Genomic DNA, 22,385 nt, shown 5'->3' on the forward strand with positions numbered 1-22,385 from the left:
CTAAAATTCTTTCAAAACAAATACTTTTATACATCAACTTAGTCTTACTGATGGATTCATGAAACTTTCTAAAGCCAGCCTGCTTTTTAGTAGCTTGTGTATTTTCTGTTGTGTTCCCAAGTCCTGAAGAGCTCAGAGCATGGCTTTTTTCCTTTCTACACCATAAATGGATTACCAGATTTCAAACAATTGCTTAATACTAAAGCTAGATTGGATGTATTTGAATATTTGATGACTGGGAAGGCACTTCAAAATTTTTCAGTATTCTAAATCATGATAATACACATCAAATTGTGATTGTACAGGATAGGAGACACATACAGAATTGCCAATTAATAGAGATGTCTGTTTGCTACAAAGCTTAAATGGACTTAAGCCTGGTTAGTTAGAGTGAAATAAATAATCATTCTCCTTTTGAAAGCATTAACCATGAGTTCACTTAACCTTATTTATGGGCATTACACAGCTTTGTTGCCATAAGGCAATTATAAGAAATTGGCTCTGTGTGTCAAGCACCATGTTTAGCATCATGAACATCAAGACATAAAGCAGGAAAATTGAGATCCTTCTGTGGGCTGAATACTTCAAGATGAGAAAATAGAATCTCACAGAGGTATAGTCATTGGTTCTCATGTTCACACAACTATTAAGTGGACAGAAAATGGATATTTCATCAAAATCTTTCAGATTCCAAAACTTAGGTTATTTTTATTATCCTAATTTGTCTCTAGAACAAGGATGCAAAGTAATTTGAGAACGTGGCCTGTCTAGACTAGAGGGCAACATGGAGGCAGCACATAACCACCCTATACAAATCCTGGAAGAATCACCTACACATACAGATATGTGACTTACTGTAAATTATTTCTCTCATCATTTGAAGATTCATATCAATAGGTTATGGGAAAATAATTTAATACTTAATGATAAAGGAGCAAATCTTTTTCAAATGGTCCTAGAAATTTGTCTTTCTTTCTTCTTTTTTTTAATTTTATTTATTTTTATTATTATTGTATACAAATGGGATACATGTTGTTTCTCTATTTGTACATGGAGTCAAGGCATACCATTTGTGTAATCATACGTTTACATAGGGTAATGATGTTTGATTCATTATTTTTTTCCCTTCCCCCCACCCCTCCCACCCCTCTTTTCCCTCTATATAGTCCTTCTTTCCTTCATTCTTACCACACTCCTTATCCCTAACCCTAAACCTAACCCTAAACCTAATGCTAACCCTTCCCACCGCCCAATATATGTCCTCATCCGCTTATCAGCGAGATCATTCGTCCTTTAGTTTTTTGAGATTGGCTTATCTCACTTAGCATGATATTCTCCAATTTCATCCATTTGCCTGCAAATGTCATAATTTTATCATTCTTCATTGCGGAGTAATATTCCATTGTATATATATGCCACAGTTTCTTTATCCATTCATCAACTGAAGGGCATCTAGATTGGTTCCACAATCTGGCTATGGTGAGTTGACCTACTATGAACATTGATGTGACTGTATCTCTGTAATATGCTGATTTTAAGTCCTTTGGGTATAGGCCAAGGAGTGGGATAGCTGGGTCAAATGGCGTTGCCATTCCAAGCTTTCTGAGGAATCTCCATACTGCTTTCCAGAGTGGCTGCACTAATTTGCAACCCCACCATCAATGTATGAGTGTTCCTTTTTCACCACATCCTCACCAACACCTATTGTTGCTTGTGTTCTTGATAATCGCCATTCTAACTTTCTTTCTTCTTAAACAAGTGCATACTGGTAATTTGCCTGGTGGGCTCTTGATAGGTCTCAAAGCTTAGAATCACATGATTATTTCGATAGATGCAGAAAAAGCATTTGATAAAATACAGCATCCCTCCATGCTCAAAACACTAGAAAAAATAGGGATAGTGGGAACATTCCTTAACATTGTAAAGGCCATCTACGCTAAACCCATGGCTAATATCATTCTAAATGGTGAAAAACTGAAAGCATTCCCTCTAAAAACTGGAACAAGGCAGGGATGCCCTCTTTCACCACTTCTATTCAATATCGTCCTTGAAACTCTAGCCAGAGCAATTAGACAGACCAAAGAAATTAAAGGGATACGAATAGGAAAAGAAGAACTCAAACTATCCCTATTTGCTGATGATATGATGGTATACTTAGAGGAACCTGGAAATTCCACCAGAAAACTTTTAGATCTCATAAGTGAATTCAGTAAAGTAGCAGGATATAAGGTCAATGCACATAAATCTAAGGCATTTTTATACATAAGCGATGAATCTTCAGAAAGAGAAATTAGGAAAACTACCCCATTCACAATAGCTTCGAAAAAAATAAAGTATTTGGGAATCAATCTCACAAAAGAGGTGAAAGACCTCTACAATGAGAACTACAGAACACTAAAGAAAGAAATTCAAGAAAACCTTAGAAGATGGAAAGATCTCCCATGTTCTTGGATAGGCAGAATTAATATTGTCAAAATGGCCATACTACCAAAAGTGCTATACAGATTCAATGCAATTCCAATGAAAATCCCAATGATGTACCTTACAGAAATAGAGCAAGCAATTATGAAATTCATCTGGAAGAATAAAAAACCCAGAATAGCTAAAGCAATCCTTGGCAGAAAGAGTGAAGCAGGGGGTATCGCAATACCAGATCTTCAACTCTACTACAAAGCAATAGTAACAAAAACGGCATGGTATTGGTACCAAAATAGAAAGGTGGATCAATGGTACAGAATAGAGGACATGGACACAAACCCAAATAAATACAATTTTCTCATACTAGACAAAGGTTCCAACAATATGCAATGGAGAAAAGATAGCCTCTTCAACAAATGGTGCTGGGAGAATTGGAAATCCATATGCAACAGAATGAAACTAAACCCATATCTCTCACCATGCACGAAACTAAACTCAAAATGGATCAAGGACCTCGGAATCAGACCAGAGACCTTGCATCTTATAGAAGAAAAAGTAGGTCCAGAGCTTCAACATGTCGGCTTAGGACCAGACTTCCTCAACAGGACTCCCATAGCACAAGAAATAAAAGCAAGAATCAATAACTGGGGTAGATTCAAACTAAAAAGCTTTCTCTCAGCAAAGGAAACTATCAGCAATGCGAAGAAAGAGCCTACAGAGTGGGAGAAAATCTTTGCCAATCATACTTCAGATAGAGCGCTAATCTCCAGAATCTATAAAGAACTCAAAAAACTCTACACCAAGAATGTAAATAATCCAATTGACAAATGGGCTAAAGAAATGAATAGACACTTCACAGAAGAAGATATACAAGCAATCAACAAACATATGGAAAAATGTTCAACATCTCTAGTAATAAGAGAAATGCAAATCAAAACCACCCTAAGATTCCATCTCACCCCAATTAGAATGGCGATTATCAAGAATACAAGCAACAACAGGTGCTGGCGAGGATGTGGGGAGAAAGGTACACTCTTACATTGCTGGTGGGGCTACAAATTAGTGCAGCCACTCTGGAAAGCAGTGTGGAGATTCCTTAGAAAACTTGGAATGGAAACACCATTTGACCCAGCTATCCCACTCCTTGGCCTATACCCAAAGGACTTAAAATCAGCATACTACAGAGATACAGCCACATCAATGTTCATAGCTGCTCAGTTCACAATAGCCAGATTGTGGAACCAACCTAGATGTCCTTCAATTGATGAATGGATAAAGAAAATATGGTATATATATACAATGGAATATTACTCAGCCATAAAGAATGATAAAATTATGGCATTTGCAGGCAAATGGATGAAACTGGAGAATATCATGCTAAGTGAGATAAGCCAATCTCAAAAAACCAAAGGAAGAATGATATCGCTAATAAGTGGATGATGACACATAATGGGGGGTGGGAAGGGTTAGTGTTGGGGTTGGAGTTGGGTTTAGGGAGGGGGGCAGGAATGGAGGAAGGAAGGACTGTATAGATGGAGGGGAGGGGTGGAGGGGTGGGGGGGAAGGGAAAAAATGGCAGAATGAATCAAACAACATTGCCCTATGTAAATTTATGATTACACAAATGGTATGCCTTTACGCCATGTACAGACAGAGAAACAACATGTATCCCATTTGTTTATAATAAAAAAAAAAGAAAGAGAGAAAAAAAAAGAATAAATTAATAAAAAAAAGAATAGAAAAAAAAGTTTCCTATTTTCTATGTGCAGTTTATCAGTAAGAATAGTATGAATTATGTGAGAACTTCTTAATGCCTTGCCATCTTCCAAATTCCTGCTCAAAGGAAATATTTAATAAACAACCTAAAGATGCAATTAAATGATTGTCATTAGAAGTCAACATATAGCTATATTCTAGCACTGATCCCTTTACTGGGATGAAGGATAGACTATAGTCCATGAGGGTACGGTGATCTTTCAGTAGCACTGACTGTTCTCTCTTTCTGGTATTTTATTTAAAAAGTTGACAACAGCTAGTCATGGTGGCACACACCTGTAATCCCAGTGACTTTAGAGGCTGGGGCTGGAGTATCACAAGTTTGAGGTCAGCCTGGATTACTTAGTGAGACCCTCTCTCAAAATAAATAAAAAGAAAAGCACTGGGGATGCAGCTCAGTGATGAAACTACCCTGGGTTCCATTTCCAATACTGAAAAAAAAAATCTTGACAGCAAAGCTATGATGTCTTATTAGGTTACAGAATCTGATAAAAACATATTCCAGGATTCACAGCCCTAGATTTGACATGGCCCAGTGTCAGTGAATGTCAATTAATTTTTCCAGATGGTGTTAGGAAGGTATCAAAAGGTCCCCGGAACAAGATTATTTATAATTAGCATTTACACACACACACACAGACACACACACACACACACACAGTACAGTGCCTCAATAAAGGAATAGAAATGTGTTGTGAATTCCAAAAAAACACAGGAAATTGTACAGAATCTGTGGGAAATTCTGGTTACCCAATGACTTTGGGTAGTTGCCTGGCTCTAGAGGAGGCTAAGATATATATATATATTTTGTAGGAGAGTGGATTGAATACTTTAAACTGTTCTGCAGACATCTCCAATGTCTGCATTTTATATTCTTGTCCTGAAATTCAATCCTAGTTTGTAATGGCATGCATGTGCAAAGGTGCTTTTAACAACAGGAATGTTTAGGGCAGTGTAGAGAGTCTTTGAGCCAAATCCTGCCTTCGATGTGCACTTAAGTTTCCATTAAAGGAGAGTGGCAACTGAGTTTGTGGAGCTGAGGGTAACATTTGAATTCTGCTGTAGGGAATCAGAGTATTAGGAGCTGGGATATTGAATTTCACTTTTCCCTGTGCTGACATTGACTTTCCTCTGGAGCATCACCAACTAGTGAGATCTAGTTCAGTTGCACATTTTTTTTTTGTTCACTAACTGAAATCCAGAGATACAAATCCAGGGCTTAGGGGGTTCTCATATAGATTTGCCATATTCCTGAGGGTCTGTGGGAGCTTAATCACTTTCATATTTTATTTATAAAGCAAATGTTCCATGACATTGAAACATTAAATGGATTATACTCAGCCATGTGCAATGTATAATTTTCTAAAATCTCTGATTAATTTAATATGGGTGATTTTCATTCTTTGATATGTGGCCTTGGTGTAATTTATAACAAGCTATAAATATTTGAAATGCTGTGGAAATGTGGTTTGGGGAATAGTATTAACACCTGCCTTCTCTGCTAGTTGGGATATATTAAGCTTTGAATATACATGGATATGTTTCTAAGATGTTATTTGATTTGTGTCCTGTCAGAATCTGTGCATGTAGATTGACTGGATTATAAGGGGTTCCCACTGTATTCTTAGCCTTTGATCTGAAACCAGTTATAATTTGGGGAGTTTTATGACATTCTTTTTTTTTCCCTCTGAGCTTTTTAATTCTTTGGAGAGGCAGAACTGCCAAACTACTTCCCTTGCTAAATCTTTCCCTTCTCCCTCACATACTCTTTCTAACACAGTAGGTGCAATATAACAGGGAAACAAAGAGCATGGTCCCTGTCAGAGCCTATACTCTGAGACGCAGCATCAGGTATGGCCCTGGTGACATTTGTCTCATCATCTGACCTACCATGAACTGCAAGGATGAGGACTGTCACTAAATCCGATCCTTACATACTTCTTTGGAAAGGCAGGTGGAAAGGAACCTCTAGCTTTGGAGATGAAACTTCTCTAAGTTCCTACTCCATGTCCATCCACAGCTTGCTTGTCCTTTAGAAGGACTAGAGAGAGTGTAAAGAACACATTCAAGGTTTTGGCTTTTCGCTAAGCACTTCCAAGGCTTTGCTACTGAGTAATCTGAGGCATTGAGCCTCCATTCCTTTATGTGTAAGCAAGGATGATAAGACCCGTTCGCTCCTAGGATTGTTTTAAGAATTAGAGATTACACATGGAGTGGGAGGTGCTAGAGTATGCATGCACATGCCTGGAACATAGCTTGGTGCATTAATATTATTATCACTTCTGTTCTTTTTCCTGATATTATTAATCCTCATTGTAAATGACTTAGTATTGAGTCACAGATGATAAAACAGCCTGTTTGTCTATTACCTGGCAATTTAAGTTAATGGCCAATCTGGTAACAGAATCTAGGATTCCTGACTCCTACTTCAGGGTTTATTCTACCAGATCATGATACTCTCTTTCCTCTCAATATTTTGTATTAAATGAGGTGTGTTGATATGCATTTCCTTTCTAAACAATGAAAAATAAAACAGAGTGAAATAGAAAACAAAGGTCATTGCACATAATTAAAATTTAGTGAGGGCAAAGCAACTGGTACTTCCCTGCTCTGTTTTTCCTCTTATTTTGAGTGAGCCAAAGTGTTACACATAAGAGTTGTGTAGTTACTTCTTTTGTGGTCTACCTGATGAGTGATTTATGGAGCCAGCTGGGGATCTATTCATGCAAGTGAACTTCTGCCATTCCAACTGTGTTTCAAGTGGGTAATGTGTCTAGAGGGGCATGGGTCTTGATGGCCAGGCTGCTAGTACAGCATGGCATTTGGAAATGGCATCAGGTTTTATCTACACAGTGACACTGGGCTTAGTTTGTCTCATCAGCCTTTCTGAAGTTTACTGTGTTTTAAGTAAGTGTTAGAATAGAATATAATTTTGTATACTTTATTTCTTCACAAAAGCAATATATTTCCCTTAAAAGGTAATTTTGGGAACTTGTTATAAACAAAGCCAAGGGGGAAAAACACTTTGAATGAATTATATCAGCAAACATTGAAAGAAGAAAACATCATTAAATAATGTTTTGTAATCCTTGTTACTCAGTCTAATGTTTCTCAAATATTATTCTGTGTTAGTGGTCAGTAGAAACAAAGAAATAGGATCATTTATGAATTATATAATGTACTTTGGTCAGATGTGAAGCCGGGCTAGATTGTCATTTGTGTGAATTTGCACTCAGATCTAGGACATTCATGGTCAAGTGTTCTGACAGGTATGGAAGTCCAGTGTGAGTGGTTGTTGTGTTAGGCAGTGTCGTATTTTCCATGAAGAATTCTTGTGATGTAGCTTTCTAATTTGTTAATATTTAAAACTACAAGAATGTGATTTCAGAAGGTGATGCTTCCCAGAAGGCATTTGAATTTTGGAAGGTGCTTTCTTGGGAAAAGCTGGCTTTTTGCCTGCTACTTCTGGATGGTTCTGAAATCTTTTCAGCAATTATTCAAAATCAGTATTAAAATCATGCAGTATTGCCTAATGTCTAGAGTAGTAAGTCTGTGAAGGTGAAGACTACTTTTGAATAGGCATAAAAAGTATTAGTTTCCAAGAGCTGTTGTAAGAAATCATCACACAATTTGAGACTTAATGCAACATGAATTTATTCTCTTGTGATTCGGAATGTCAGAAGTCAAATATGGGTTGGTAGAATTGCATTCCTTCAAGGCTACTCTAGGCTAGAGTCCCTTTCCTTGCCATTCCAGCTTCTAAAAGCTGCCTGCATTTCTTGGCTATTGGTTCTGCATCAATCTAACCTCTGCTTTCCTTATCTCATCCTTATCTGTTTTCCTGGCTCTGACCTCTATGACTCCTGTTAAGGATTGTGTGATCACATTGAGGCCACCTGTGATAATACAGTATAATCCCCCATATCAAAACCCTTGCTTAGTCATATCTGCAAAATCCATTTCGCCATGTTTGGTAACATATTCACAGGTTTGGGTGATTCAGATGTGATCATCTTGGAGTTGGAGGCATTATCCAGGACATGTGATTAATGTCCTTGTGACCTAGCTTCTTCACTTATAAAAGACAAGTTAAAATGTCCTCCATCTTCCCATTAACACTTCCACTCCTCCATGTTTAGTGAAATATTTTCCCCAATGAACGTTTAACACCTTGGAGAAGTTTTATCTGAATAAAAAGTTGTTAAGAACAATATGCTAGTTGAAATCTGAAACAGAGAACTCAAGAGTTTCTTTCTTCACCTCATTTTATGAAACAACCTCCATATTTTTAGGATCTCCTCCAACTGTCTCCCACTGACCCAAGGCAATTATAACTTTTCCCTGTTATTAGTCATTTTCCCTTTAATCCACTTGACACCTTGTCTCCTCAGCTCAGATCACAGCTATCCCTCACAAATCACTTCTTCCCTGAGCCATTTGGTAAAGTCTGAATTTTTTCAACCTACATTCTGTACCTTCCGTGATATCCCTCCCAACAAAGTAGTTTCCCAAACTCACATTTCCTTTGCTTCACTAAGTTCGCTCTTTTTTGAGTCAGACTCGAATGGTTACTATGCCCTCTGTGAACTGGGTGCACTTCTGTCCTTTGCCTTACATTGTCTCCATTACCCATCTTGCAAGGCTCCGTTCTCAACTCTTTCATGAGGCTTTTTGCTTGCCTACTCTAGGGTGCAAGGAATTTTCCCTTCTGTGACTCCTCTAGTGTTCAGAATTTATATCACTCATTTGGCAGTTGTTATGGGATGTCTAATTTGTTGAATTATCTTTGCATGTCAATAGGTCATATTTCTCCAGATAATTATAATGTTGAAAGCTGGAGCCATTCCTTTCACATTGGCATGCTTGCCACTTGGTGTTTAGCACTCGGTAAACTTTAAATATATATTTCTCAATAACAATATATGTGACTAGGGATTAGTTTTACAGGTCTTTTGTTGTGGGATTTATTTTCCTGTGCTATTAATCAAGCACTTTATGCCATTTAAATATATTGACATTTAATTTCTTAGCTTGTACATGGAAGTCTCCTCCGTCTACCATAGAAAATGATGTACTAGCTCATTTTTATGACTTTGAAAACATATGAAAGTTTATGTGAGTTTTGTGGCAAGCTAGATACTTTTCATAGTTCTGATAACAGGTACTTTTCCTAAACTTCAGTCCATATGTGCCCAGGCCTATTTAAAAAGTTATCATTTTTGGAGAGGTACCCACTTCCCACTTCATAGGTCTGAAACCTCTATTAACAAAGTTCTGTCACCTTGTTTGCTGTATATGTACGGTACCATTTTTGTAAATCCTCCAATGGTGCCTTCAATACTCAATAGGAAAGAGTAAAGTATTTCCCCAAAGCTATTGAAAATACACTGCTTTTCCAACAGGATATTTTCCACCTGATGCTATTATTGCCATTGGCAAACCAGAAGTGTATGCAGCCATCTTAGTAAATGCAGATGCTTCTAAAAATAGATATTGCATATGTGGGGAAAATATTTTTAGAGGCCTTCAAAGTAAAACAGAGACATGATCACCAAACTAGTCCTAGGTTTGTGGCTTATTTAATACATAGATTTGTGAGTTGGTTATTGTCTTTGTGGCAGCTCAGTAAATGGAAGAAATACAGTCACTAGCTAGCTGAGGCAGGATATTTGGTCCAAGGGAAATTTCTGATTAGTAATAGAAAATAAACAGTGTGCAAATATTTATGAGCCAATTGGTAAAAATCTCCTAAGTTTTTCTGAGACCCTGAAAATGTGGCCTTCAGGAAATCATTCCTTGCTACTTTTCTTTGTCTTTAATTGGCTCTTGAAAGGGAGGGGAAGGGAAAGGGAGGTGGTCGATCTTTCAGAGAAGTTACAAAATAATCACTGTATTTGTGTCAAAGCTGCCTTTTGAGACTATAGTAATGATCACATTGCAGATTTTAAGACAGTCTTTCACTGAAGTTTCTACTTTGGAGAGGCTCTCTAGGAGCCTCAATGGTGACCATAAGGATCGTTTTTAGACTTCATTATGGCCTCCCTCCATTTTACATCCCCTAATATGTTAGGCTATAGAAATCAGAAGTGTGAATTCAGCCTTTCATTTATCATTGCAGTCCCCACTTATCGTTAAATCCTTAATTTCGAAGGCTCAAGTGGCCTATTGTGCTGGCAATTAGTCAATTGCAGGTGCAAAATCTTGAAGACATCCATAGGGATTGCTTGGCAGGAATCGTCTTAAGAAATGGATCCCTTTTCGTACATTGGGATGCAGAATTTGTGAGGGGATTGGTGTAAAGAGTATTAAATGGATACAGATGTCGTCCTAGGAAAGAATTGCCAAAGTGAATGAAATGAATATGAAATTGCTTATCTGAGGGTTTATACCTTCTTTGACTAGGCAAAAGAGACCCTTTGCCTAAGCTCTTTTCAATAGGATAGCAAGGCATAGTGGGAATGGAGAGGTTTAGAAGTATGCTCTTGCTTTGCCATCTGCCTACAAGAATTCAGTGCAGCCTTCCTTGTCACTCCATCCAAATCAAGTTCAAGGTCAAAAGTTTGAGCCTGGGGCTGTGATTGTAGCTCAGTGGTAGAATGCTTGACTAGCATGTGTGAGGATTTGATTCTCAGCAACACATATATAAATAAATAAAATAAAGGTATAGTGTCCATCTACAACTAAAAAAATATTTTTAAAAAACCTGGGCCTGGAATGTAAGCCAGAGCATTATTTGGACCTTATGTGTGTTTCCTACCACACACCTTCATGAACTCTGTGTTCTAGTCTCCTGTTGTAACAAAAGTTGTCCCTCTTTCTGGAATGCCTTTCCCTGCTTTATGTACCTTAACTAATGTGTAAATATCTACCTCAAATCTTCATCTCTTGCAAGGAACTTTGCCACATCTTTGTAGCCCGAACCAAAATCGTTCTCTACCACATTTCTTCAGCACTTTGTACTTTCTGTTGGCACTTAGCCCTGAATTGTAGTTATTTATGTCTCATTCATTTGTATATTCCTATAAAACCTCCTCTGAAGCTTTAGCACAATTCATTAAATTAGTAACAACCATCTACCCAATTTGGGAAAAACTTAAGAATAAGAAAACGTGAACACAAATCAATTCACAATAGCTAAACTATGGAACCAACCTAGGTGCCCTTCAACAGGTGAATGGATAAAGAAAATAAGGTACATGTACACAATAGAATATTACTCAGCTTTAAGGAAGAATGAAATTCTGGCATTGCTGATAAATGGATGGAGTTAGAGAATATCATGCTAAGTGAAATAAGTCAATCCCAAACAGCCAAATACTGAATGTTTTCTCTGATATGTGGAAGCTAATTCACAATAAGGGTGTATAGGGGAGAATAGAGTTACTTTATATTAGGTAGAAGGGAGTGAAGGGAAGGGAAAAGGTGTTGGGGAAGGAATGATAGTAGAGTGAAACAGACATTATCACCTCATGTACATATATGACTGTATGACCAATGTGATCCTGCAATATGTATAATCAGAAAAATAAGAGATTGCACTCCATTTATGTATAATCTATCAAAATGTATAAATGCAGTCCACTGTCATGTACAACTAATTAGAACAAATAAAAGAAAAAAAGAAAACATGAACATACTCCTTAAATAAGACATGTAAGTGTCAGCAGCTGGTTAATAACTTAATGGAGAGGCTGGGAGGTCTTCAAAGACAGAAAGTTGAATTGTTAAGAAAAATTGTCAATTGATGATCAATTTTAAAGGAATACAGACCTTTTTAAAAATCATACTCAATGAGAAAATGAGAATTGACTAAATGCTAGATTAATTTACACACAATTCTACAAGAATACAGTGTCACACACAGTGGAATATACTTACAAGTTACAGTATCTTTTTAGCTTCTCTGCCTTTCTGAAAATCCTCATATTATTGTAAAAGTGGATGGAAAACTGAATTGGCCTTTTGAGTAAATGTAGTGTCTGTTAATGCCATCTATGAATCTAATGCTACTACACAGGTTAAAGAAATGACATATGGTATTCCTGTGGTATTCCATTTTTCACCATCCAGAGGAGTGATCACGGCTTGGCAAGGTGAACATAGGTGAGGTGCACTTTTGCTTCATCCTCATCAGCAAGACTTAGACCAAATTTCAGAGTCAGCAGAATCAAAACTACTGTAATAGGCTACTTGTTGCATTTTTTTTCTTTTCTTTCCTCTTCTATTCTTTCCCCTTCCTTTTCTTTTAATTGAAGCTCACACTTACTTTTTTTAACAGGCAAACATAAAGTACAAAACAGTTTTCCAGAATGTTTGATCCTGTGCCATGGGGAACGATCCTTTAATTCCTTAAAATCGTTTTCCCATACCTGCCTTCTTTCTTTATTTCCCAAATGAAATTCTTTTTCTGTCTACTAGTATAACTTTTTGCTCAGCTCCAAAAATTTTGTCATCAATTCCTGAAAGTCTGCAGCAAAGTTCTGTGTCCTTTATCTCCCAGCACAATTTATGCCTGCTCCTTTCTCCTGCCATTTCTGTATAGACTCCAAGCCCATTTTAGCGTAAGCAAAGCCAAGTTAAGAAAGTAAATATGCAGCAGACAGAATCTTGAAATGCAACATTGCACCACGAATCCAATGGTCAACACTCCTTAGCTAACGCACCGTTTTTTTAGACTCTGCATATAAAAAGTTTGGGAAGAATTATCATGGGGTTTTATACTGACAGTGTCATTTGGAGTGTTTTAAAGTTTAGACAGTCTTGTCAAACCATTATCATAGCTCTGCATCATAATCCCTAAAATAAAATTACTGTATGTGAAATTAAAATGAATCATTTCTGATTTTCCCATCTCTTTTCTGTTTGTGCCTTTAGGGGGCCTTTAAGGACTAGAAGGCAGAATATTATGAAAGGAGATATATTTATTCTACTCATGAGAGGGCCCCATGCTCTTGGCTTTGCTGCCTGTGAATCATCATGTCTTTCCTCCCTTGAAGGATAAATATGGCATTCATTCCAACCCATTTAGCCCATTATTCTTTTGTATATAAAATAGGCCCAATTAAGACATTCTTGTGTTAATTTCTGCATACTATGTATGGCTAGAAAGAGTTTAAAAATATCCATCACAGCAAATGTCTCAAAATGCTTCATGCATACTGAATATACCGCCCTTGTTCCCTCCCCAACCCGGAGGCAATAATTCACCCAATCATGGAAATTTGTGATTTTATGATTTCCACTTACCTACATTAAGGCTCTGTCTATGCACAATGCAATATTTAGATGAAAACATGCTTTTCAATATCTGAACTTTTTACTAAAAGTTTCAATTTTCACCCAGATTTCTGATATTGTAGAAAACTAGTCTAAGAGTCTGTTCTGCAGGTGTTCACTCATTCATGGCTACACAAGTAACAGACAGAAAGGGGACATGCTTACCTTGTTCTTCTTTCCCTCATCTGCTTTTGCCTCCTCTTATCCTCTCCTAACAAAGAAGGTAGGGGGTGGAACTATCACATTCTGAGGTGTCTAACTGAAACTCCACTATGTCTACTTCACTGGGCAGGGTGATTCAGTAGATAAACAACTTTGGGCCAAGTCAGAAATGAGGGCTGTAATTTTGCTTCCACCATTTACTAGTTGTGTGATCTTGGGGAACTTATTTAACTTCTTTTGGGATCTGACCTTTTAATTATGAAAAATTAAAGGAGCCTAGGGAAGAATACATAGTCTAGAATGGCCAACCACAAATCCTGTGAATTCTTTTAGCTCTACCATGTATGAAAATTAATTTGTAATGGATATTACTGTGCTAGTGTACCTTCAATTATCTTTTAGCATTCCTGGAGATGGTTTTGGCATCTAGTGGGTATGTGTTAGAGGCTATCATAACTAAAAGCACACATTTTGAAATTATGAAATAGAGGACATTTTCAAAGACCTTTCCATTTCTTAAAAATACTGATGTAATTCACTCTTCTTACATTTAATTTTATAAAAATCCTTCTTGTGTAAACATTCTCAATAAAATTAGCATAGAAGAACCTTATACAAGAGAGCTCTCCCCAACTTGTTATAATTTTTGTTACTAAATATATTAGCTGCCAGAATAAATACAACAGTTTTTCTGAATTTTGATGTAAAACTTTGAATTTCAAAATGTTGTTTTCCAATGAAAGTTACCTTAAAGCAGAGGACAACGTGATGAATCTTTACATTAAAGTGATAACTGTTGAGAGTGTATAGGATCTATACAATGGACATTCTTCATGATGTGTGTATGCGTGTGTGTGTGTGTGTGTGTGTGTGTGTGCACCTTGTTTTGTTTCATGCTGATATAATGGGATACCAGAGACCTGGATAATTTTTAAGGAATAGAGATTTATTACTTACTATTTGGGAGAATAAGAAGCCCAAGGTTGAGGGGCCTGTATCTGAAGAAGGCTTACATGTTTCATCATGCTGTGGTTGGAGGTAGAAAGGCAAGATAGTATGCATAAGAGAAAGAAAGAGAACAAGAGAGGCTGAAATTGCTTTTAAAAAACCAAATATTGTTATAACTAGCTCCCATTATAATGACATTATTCCATTTATGAGGGCAGAGTATTTATAATGCAATCACCTCTTAAAGGTTCCACTTCTCAATGCTTGTTGTACTGGGTCTTAAATTACCAACAAGTAAACTTTGGAGAACACATTCAACCCATGCCAGTGGTTAGAACCTGAAGGTTTTTATTTAGAATGTGAATTATGTTCTTCCTATGACAGACTCATAAAAATCTGTTTGGCTCATGAAACAAAACTCATTTTCTTACCCATGGGACAAGGAGGAGTTTTACAAGACAGCCCCTTATTAACTTAGAGAGTTTATTTAGGCATGGTTATAATTTTCTTATGATGAATAAAATTGGCCAAACAAGTATATTCTGCAATTTGGAAAGTGAGTAAATCCTGAATAAGTAGAAATTTCTTGTCAAAATGGATGCCCTACTGATCAAGAATTTTGGAACTCAAATAGTTTGTTATACCTTGTGCCCTACTTCTGACTCTAGAGTCATTTCCTCATAACCATTAGAATGAAAGAACTACCCTTGTTACCCCATTGAGTGAGGTTGCAGTTCAGTCTGTTCAGAGGCCAAAGAATTTTAAGTGAGAAAACCCAGGGACTCTGGGGCAATTGACATGAGTATTCTTTCCTTCCTATTTCTTCCTTGGTTTATGTTCTATTTTCCTTCACTATGGCCCGTTTTTCTTCTTCAAAACCTCTTAAGCTAGGAGTTTCAGAGGATTCCATAAATAGCCTTGCATACAATCCCTCATGGCTTTCATAGGAACCAAGTAACTTATCTTACATGAGTCCTTACTGACCTCTCTTATCCTGGGGTTACAGATGCTCTCTTAAATGGCTCAGGTGCTAGTGTCAGCAAGCAGAGCTGAGAATAGTGGGTGCTGTGTGTGAGTGTTGGCTTATTGTTGAAGCAGACCTAGAACAAGGGCTCTTGACCAAATATATAGCAATTCCCTGGGGTTGCATTTACTTCTTCCTCCTCTTATTCACTTCACCTTATTTTTCTGGGTAGCTCCATTGTATTTGGTGAACATAATATTTAGAGTTTTTAACAAACAGATTGATACAAAGGAGGGGTTCATCTTTTATTCCTTCTGCTAATCTTCTAAAAGATGGTAGAATGTCCAGAAGATGACAGATTGTTGGAAGATAAAATTCTGCATCAATCTAAGATGCTTCTGCATTGATATAATAGCATATTCTACCTATACCTTCAGTTAGCAGCAGTGTGAGGAAGATTTATAGTATTCCATGTATCTGAGCTCACAGTTGTACAAGAAACATAGAGATGCCAAAGAGGAAGATGAATGCCAAAATATATAACATCAGTTTATCTCCATTTTGCCTCTATATGGGACTTGAGACAGGCCAGTCTTGGTGACCACTTTTCTCACACTTTGGCTATATAAATTTATGAGTTCTGTATAATATCCTAGCATATTTTCTTTGCTCTAGCAATTTTGCCAAGAAATTCATAAGTGAGATTATTGTCCTGACAAAGCATTTAACTGTGTGTGATTAGAAATAGATCATTATGGAGAATGACAGTAATTACCCCTCGAATATATGCATTCCCATGCTTAGCATAGATTAACAAAGTCCTCAGAATATTACTAACATGAGTGTACAGATGTAGTTAGTATTGTCAAACCCTAAAATTCAGTCTGCGTAGAGTTGTCACCAAGACTGAAGTCAAAGACATCAGTTTTTCTTGAGGAAATGTGCCTTGGGCCATTGGTTTTGTATATAGGAAGACTTGTCTCTCATTCCTACTCAGTAAGTTAGTAAGCGATTTTCTTGGGAAATCCATACCTTGTGGTCTGTGGCTAATAGATGTGGAGAGAATGAGTTAGGTGGCAGGGAATTTTAGTTTCTAATTGCAATTGTTCTTAATCTTCCAAGAACTCTTCTCCTGCATACCATTTTTGTTCATAGTATATATATTAAGACTCCCCATACCCCAAATAAAAGGCCAGGATCCTTGAAATTCTGTGTTAACTGTTCTTTTTGAAGAAACTGAAATTTAAAATAACTGCATTTTTTCTCCCCTGGTTAATTCCTAAATCATCCATCTTGCCCTCAGTTCAATAAAAGATACAGTCATTTCCTCTTTTGGGTGATTTTTGAGTTGTAGCATAGGCTGTCCTTGCCCTGCAAACGATGTCCAGATTGGAAGAATTGAATTCTAATCTCTGTAAGAGTACAAGCATGCTTTGCGATTTTAAACAAGTCCATTTACACATCTCTCCCTTGCTTTAGCTATTCCTCCCCTACTAGGGTTCATTTTTGTTTCTAGGAGGTTTCAGTTCTCTGTTGTTTCTGAAGAAAAAGCAATTGTTTTTTAGCCTCCAGTTTTTAGACAACTCTTCGTTTCATGAAAACCTTTTATCAGGGATGCCAACTCAATACCATGAAGGATGGATTGGCATTTTTTTTGACTTTTTTCTTTCTTGGTCTGCTTTTTTTTTTTTTTTTTTTTTTTGGTTAGTGTTAACAATGAGTTTTGGAATAAAGTTCTTGCACAGGTGAAAGTACTCTCAGAGACTGAAATAATGATAGAAAGCACTTTCAAGGGAGAGCCAACCAATGCAGCAAAGCCTATGAAAGAAAGAAGTACATGAGTTCAGAAGAAGTGATCACAGGAATCTGTTCTGGTCTGGCTGCTACAGCAGGCATGATGACAGGTGCTAAGGAAATGTTTCCATATTAATCTGTATATTTTTCCAATACAAAAGCTATGATTAGAGCAAAATCCCTCGTATTGGACCAGCTCAAGACATACTGTTGATTGTCCAATTAAAAAGTCAGTTCAAAGAGGGAATTATTTAAAAGCTATAACATGTAAAACATTTTACTTTAACATGTATAAAATAAACATTCATTTACTTATTTTCATGGTCTTTTCTGGAGAATTGGGGATGGCTGATTAAACTCTGTATAAACCACACTCCTAATCCATTTTCAGTTTAAGTTTATGTAAAGTTTATGTAAAGAGAGCTTAAAGGTACTTGGGAAATGATCTGAGTGGTTTTTGCAGTGATGCTTCCTCATCAGATTTCTTTAAATATTCAGCTTAGCTTTTATAGAAACAAGAACTAATTTTCAACCATATTTCACTTGACCTAATATCTGTTTTAGTTATTTAGTCATAATAACAAGTACAACTGACATAAAGAAGTACCAGTGATCAGTTCCTACCCTCAAGTGGTTGGAGTCTTCATCAAGGCTATGGGTCTTGAGTATTGGAACCTCTCCATGTAGTAGAAAGTATATTACTAATATCTTATGGTGATGTAGTCCCAGGCCAGTCCGTGCCAGATTTGAAAACAGTCCGTGCCCCATGTCCTGTTCTCATTCACTTGATCCTTGAACTTGGCATACAATGTGGCACTCATACTTGGACAGTATTTCAGGTTAACTATAACCAACCATTCACTCCAACTACACTGTAGTCTCTTCAAGGACGTTGTGAGTTGGCATCCTCTTAAGAAGGCTGGTGAAGTAGGGTATTGGTGGAAATAATTCAGATGTAATGTGTAACCATTGATTCCAGCAGGAATTATGCAGAGATTGCAAAATAAAAACAATAAGCTCTCTCAAATTAGTGCTGCAAGTTATAAAGGGAGTACCATATAATAGAAAGAACAGTAGGTTGCAGAAGACCCACACTCTAGATCATTCTGGCCAAATTGTTGCCATTTTCTGATTCTTCATTTTCTCAAATGTAAAGTGAAGGGGCTAGATGAAGTGTTCTCTAAACTCTAACTGCTTATGATTTTAATGGACCTCCATGAAGAAGACCATGCAAGGTCTTTAACACTGATAGAATGGAAAACATGTGGCTTGATATTATCAATCTTTGAGAGACCTAGATCTTGAAAGAAATTGTTCTTACTACAATTTGTATGAAACTGTGTTCCTGGAAATGGTGAAGTGATGTCTGTGCACTCTTGCTCCACCATACCTAGCTTAGAGAGGTGCATATTAATGTTTGGTTTTCAGAAATGGAAGAGAGAACATAAATATAGGAGGAATTATTTTTCTTCCATTTTCTATGATCATATTATCACTTCCATTATGTAGTACATAATTATGTCCTGCTCAAAAATTAGAATAATGTTAGCATTTTTGCTGTGTCTAGAATGTTTGATTAGATGTTTTAAACCACCACAAAATGATTTGATGATCAAAGAGTTATAAATATATAGCTAAGTTAAATGATCAAAATAAACATATAACCTGTTTGAATGGGGACATTGAGAGCTAGCATCCTGGCAAGTGGGATGATATAGTAGGGACTTGGTAGAAATAACACATTACTTATTAACATATAGGAAGTTGCAGGATTTCAAACTGCATCAGGCTAGACGGATGATACCAGATTCACAGTCCCAAGTGTAAACATTTATGATCTTAGCTCCTTTGGAACCCCTGCTTCTTTTAACATGACATTTCACAATTAAACCAATATGCATGCCATTAAAACCTGTAGGATTGGTGGAAGGTCCTTGATTAACTGGCAGTTTTATATTCAGCTAGTGATTTTGTAAGTGGAATTTGACAAATGTCACACACTTAACTTAATTCCTAAGATCTTTCTAAACTAGTAGCTCTAGATATCACAAAATAATGATAAACAACAAAGCATAGACTTTCTTTTAAAGGACTAAGTATTGAAAATTTCTGATTTAGTAAACAATTTTAAAGTGTTGAGTACCACATATTCCAACAGTTAAGTTTTTTGAATCATTAAAAGTTGTGCAGTCCACATCCCGTCCTCCATCACCACCTCTAAACTTGTTACTATAACTCTTTATTTTGAACTTCTCTCTCCTTTACCATTTATGTTTATTATTTGGTACACAAATAACATAATGATCTAGATAAATGTGTTTTGGATTCCAACAGTAATTATTTTTAATAATTTTTCAAAAATAAAATTTCTGATTAGCATATTATTGTAAACATTAATGGGTTTGATGTGATTTTTTTTTGCAGTCTTGGGGATTGGACCTAGGGGTACTCTACCACTGAGTCACATTCCCAACACCTTATTTTAATTTACTTCAAGACAAGATCTCACTAAGTTACCAAAGTTGGCCTGGAACTTGTGATCCTCCTACCTCAGCCTCCCGAGTAGCTGGGATTACAGGCATGCAAGACCATGCCTGCTCAGCATGATATTTTAACACATGAATACAACATGCAATGATCAAATCAGGGTAATCAGTGTTTTCTTGTTTTATCATTTTTTTTATGTTGAGGCATTTTTAGGATGTACCAGTACTGAAGCTGCTTCCTTATTTTAAAGTAATGCAGCCATATTATCAGCATTATTTTACTTTATATCCCTGCACTAATATACTTCTTTCATTGCCTTGGTCAATATAACTTCCCAAAGACATACTATAGGACAAACAAAATTCAGATGGGAACTAAAATTTCTGTCACACATCCAAATTCCCCCCATATGGTGACAGTCCTTTTTATATGTAGAAATTGTCTGCTTCTTAAAATTGTATTCAAAAACGTTGATTTGCCTAAGAATGGGGTTGTAACTGCCCAAGAATATCTGAAATGTCATATGTCTTCAGTCTATAGCAAAATAGAAATGAATGTAAGAAAACCACTCCCAACACTTGGAATCTCTGATTATGAGATCCATTTTCTCCATTGTTCTCACTCTTTACATGCTAATCAGATGAAATGTCTCTTGTGGTATATCCATCTCTTCAGGCTTCTGTGTCATTCCTCACATTTAGAAAAGACCTGTCACTCTTAGCTGATTTTGACCTAATAATTTGCTTTCCCTGCCTGCTTTGCTTGTCCACAGGGATGAGCTACTCCAAAGGAAGAAGAACTAACTTGAAGGCACAAACCCAGCAGCCAGGCCCTGTCATTAGCTGTGAACACTGACTTCTAGGCATTCAGCTGCATAATCTTCCAGAGGTGCAAATTTGATAGGTCTGCTGCTAACTTAGCACACTGACCTATTGTAAGACTAATGTGACTTTTGTAGTTGTTCTCTTGTCAGTGACAGATAAAGTTAGCATGCTGACTTTTGACCCCTTCCCCAACATAGGGCAGTGGGGCAAAAGGAACCTTCAAAGGACAGGAGAGTGGTTACCCTTTGCAATCAAAAAGAACATGTAGCTCAATCGGCCTCGTTATCAGTCACATCTGGCCTCCCACCAATTGGAAGACATTTCATCTAGTGATCTAGTGCTGCCTGTTCCTTCTTCCTCTGGACAGGATAGACATCAGAGACTTCAGATGTCAGTTCCCATTCTTTTATTTCTCTTGTATTATTAGTGTGTTGTGAAATAGAAGATCACACTTTCTTTCCCTCATCAGAAAAAATGTCTTTGTTCCTAAAGATAGAAAGTACTTCAGCCATGCGGACTTACTTAGAAGGAAAAAGTAAAATGCATTAGTTCAATTTAAGCACCAAAGACTGTTATCACCAATGACCTGTTTAAGCAGGGCATATCATGGGGATTAATGACAGACTCAGGGGAGCTGATGACCCACAGCAAAACCAAAGGCCCATTAACCCCCATCACTCATTTGATTCCTGGGCAAAACCCATTCCAAGGTAATTATTGCTGTTATAACTTGAAAAAACCAGAGGTGCATGAATTATATTAATGAGCTCTGATCGTTTCATTTTATAATATTAGTCCAAGCAAAAAGTAAGTGGATTTAAAAATGTGAGTTTCCCATCTTAATTTCTCAGGAAATATGCATTTGGAAAAATTGGTGGTGCTGAGAAAGGCCCACTAGTTTGGTGGACACTTTCCCAGTGTGTGTTCAATCCCTAATCCCAGAAATCCTGAAATAAACATTAATGTCAGATTGGGTTGTCTAGTGCATCATCTCTATACTATTTACTTTTTGTGGGTTATTTGTGCTCAGAGTAGGAATGAGGAATTCAGGTCTCTTATTTCTGCCTTTTTTATTCCCTTCTTTATTCAGCAATCCACTATGTGCCAGGTACTGTGTTCTATTGGGGTATATGATATGCATTTATAACTGATATAAAGGACAAGGAACTAAGATAATAGGATTTCTGAGCTAGATAATGGTGTATTAATTTTCCTAGACCTGTCATAACAATTTGCAAGAAACTTGGTGTTTTTTTTTTTTTTCTCTCTAGTCCTGAAGACTAGAAGGTCAACATCAAGGTATCCAGGACTATGCTCTCTCTGCTCTCTGTGCACCAAAAACTTTTTCCAGCTTTTTCCTTGACTTATGGCTGCATTAGTCCAGTCTCTTCTTTCATATTCATATGATCTTCTCTGGGTCCCTAATCTCTCTTTGCCTTTTGCTTACAAAGACAATAGTTTTTGGATTTAGAGCCTACCTAGATTTAGAATGGTTTCATCTTGAGACTTTTTAACTAATTACATCTGCACTGCAAAGATCCTATTTCCAAATATGCTCTTAATCACGGATTTTGGGTGGACCTTTCTTTTGGATATCACTGTTCAATAAAAAACAGGAAGGAAATTTCAGTCAGGATCACCAGAGAAGACTTAATGTTCATATACGTAGAAGAAAGTTCTTTCTAGGTGGACAGAATGGCATGAGAGGAGAGAGAACACAATGGAGAGATTGGGAC

At 36.9% G+C, this 22,385-nt stretch overlaps 1 protein-coding gene across 1 annotated transcript in view; it reads left to right on the top strand.

Moving 5' to 3' along the window:
* The window catches only part of LOC124971685 (AF4/FMR2 family member 2-like), a 162,907-nt gene that overhangs the window by 101,053 nt on the left and 39,469 nt on the right, over positions 1–22,385 (top strand). The window lies entirely within an intron of this gene.

Source organism: Sciurus carolinensis, chromosome X, assembly GCF_902686445.1.
Source record: "Sciurus carolinensis chromosome X, mSciCar1.2, whole genome shotgun sequence".
NCBI classification, from domain to species: Eukaryota; Metazoa; Chordata; class Mammalia; order Rodentia; family Sciuridae; genus Sciurus; species Sciurus carolinensis.